At 46.1% G+C, this 2,457-nt stretch overlaps 1 pseudogene; it reads left to right on the top strand.

The window, feature by feature from the left end:
• The first annotated feature begins 1,682 nt into the window (after window positions 1-1,682).
• Window positions 1,683-2,216, top strand: LOC110201563 (large ribosomal subunit protein eL6 pseudogene; annotated as a pseudogene).
• Window positions 2,217-2,457: the final 241 nt, after the last annotated feature.

The following is a 2,457-nucleotide window of genomic DNA, read 5'->3' on the forward strand; positions in this document are numbered from 1 at the left end:
TCAAGGCAAGTTGCCTCCCCTTCTAGGCCTCACTTTTCTTATGATAAAAGAAGGGCCTAGATGAAATTGGTCATTAAGGTCCAACCAGTCACCAGGCACTGAGCTGGGTGCTGGGGATACAGAGACAAAAATGACAGGGCCCCAGCAGAGAGGGGAAGATTTTAGGTCAATACAAGGAAAAAGCTAAGAGGAATGTGAGCCCGTAAAATGGGATTGGGTGGCTGTGCATAGAGAGAGAAGGGATTCTTTGTCAGGTATTTATTGGGAAGTGATGGCTTCTGAGGTCCCTGGGCCTCTGTAATAGTTGTACCCCCTTACACACAGGGTTCACAGGATGAGAGGATCCAACACCCAGAACCGAAAGGGCTCTCAGAGGCCAATTGGCCAATGCCTTCATTTTACAGAGGAGGAAACTGAGGCCCAGAGGGAAAGTGACTTGGCCAAGGTCACACACAGGATCCTAGATCTAGAACTGGAAGGGCCTGCAAGGCCACTGAGTCCAGCCCCTTCATCCTCATTTTACAGAGGAAGAAACTGAGGCCCAGAAAGGAAGTGACTTGGCTAAGGTCATACAGCTAATAAACATCTGAGGTCAATTTTGCACTCGGGTCCTCTTTCACTAGTGCTGTGCTTCAAGGAGAGCAATTTCAGTCTGTAACCTTCAAACAAGATGATCACTGCACTTCTTCTTTTTCTGATGTCGAGGGTTCTCAACCAGCAGCCTCTGTTGTCTGAATGAGACCTCGAGTGCCAGAGTGTAGGGAGCTACCATAATGACCAAGAGGAGGGAGAGAAAGCTTTGGAGTTTCACAGTTTTTAGGAGGCAGGAAGGGGAAGTTCCCTTATGTGCTGGGGCCACCAGAAGCTGGGGATGCTGCAGCCCATTCCCAGTTCTTAGGGCACCTCTAAGAAACTGGCAGGGGGCCAACAAAGAGAGGCAAGACAGGTGGTTAGAAACAGACAGCACCCCACAGTTTACCCAGTCTCCTGAAAGTTGGGTGGCAAGAAGTCTTTTAAAAGAGCAAATCCATATGTTTGAGGTGTTAGTTGGCTAAGTATTAAAAGCACTCAAGTTAAATCTGTAGCAATCAGTGCCAATCATGTTGCACTGCGCTAATCTGTTCTTTCTGAACTCTATTGAGGTGAATAACTACAATAAAATTTCCTCTCACAAAGGAAAAAAAAGAAGAGCAAATCTAGCTCTTTCCTTTCTCTCAAAATGGCAGACAAAAAAACCCCCAAAAGGAACCAAAGGAAAAAGAGGAGAAAAACAAGATGTGGCTGAAAAGGTGGTGAAAAAGCCTCGAAAGCACAGCAGTCAGAACCCAGTCCTGGCCCGAGGGATCGGTAGATACTCTAAGTCTGCAATGTATTCCCTGACAGCCATGTACAAGCAGAAATATGCTGCTTCCAAAACCTGAATTGAAAGGAAATAGAAAGAGAAGGTGCCTGCTACTATCTGAAAGCCAGTTGGTGGTGATAAGAATGGAGGAACCCATGGGGCAGCTAGGTGGTGTAGTGTGGATAGAGCATTGGCCCTGGAGTCAGGAGGACCTGAGTTCAAATCCAGCTTCAGACCAAATACTTCCTAGCTGTGTGACCTTGGCCAAGTCACTTAACCCTAATTGCCTTGCCAAAAAAAAAAAAAGAATGGAGGAACCCGGGCAATAAAGATTCGCAAGATGCTGAGGTATTACCCTACTGAGGATGTGCCCAGAAAGCTGCTAAGTCATGGTAAAAATCCCTTCAGCCAGCACGTGAGGAGACTTCGATCTAGCATCACCCCGGGCATGGTTCTGATCATGCTCACTGGCCGCCACAGGGGCAAGGGGGTGGTTTTCCTGAAGCAGCTGGCTAGTGGCTTGCTACTGATGACTGGACCTCTGACCATCAACCATGTTCCTCCGAGAAGGACCCATCAGAAATTTGTCATGGCCATCTCTACCAGGGTTAACCTTTCGGGTGTAAAAATTCCAAATCATCTTACTGACACTTACTTCAAGAAGTAGAGGCTCTGTAAAACTAGACATCAAGAAGGAGAGATTTTTGATGCAGAAAAAGAGAAATACGAGATTACGGAACAGCGCAAGGCTGATCAGAAAACAGTGGCCTCTCAGATCCTGCCCCAAATCAAGAAAATTCCTTAGCTCCGCAGCCACCTGTGTTCTGTATTCTCTCTCTCCAATGGAATTTATCCTCACAAACTGGTGTTTTAAATGCCTTGCACAGAACTCTCATTAATATACTTCAAATAACAAAAAAAAAAAGGGCAAATCCTTTTTTTCTGTTGATTTCCATTCATTGCTCAGAGAATCGATCTTTTCATTCCTGGTTCATCTTTGATGGTCAGGGCTCCTCAGACTGGAACCATCCCCTCCCTTGACTCTGGTGAAGTGGTCTCCCTCCATCTGGGAATTAGGATCAGAGATTTAGAATTTAGTTGGTGTTTGGTCATTT

Source organism: Phascolarctos cinereus, unplaced genomic scaffold (assembly GCF_003287225.1).
Source record: "Phascolarctos cinereus isolate Bilbo 61053 unplaced genomic scaffold, phaCin_HiC Scaffold_8;HRSCAF=390, whole genome shotgun sequence".
Classification (NCBI taxonomy): Eukaryota; Metazoa; Chordata; class Mammalia; order Diprotodontia; family Phascolarctidae; genus Phascolarctos; species Phascolarctos cinereus.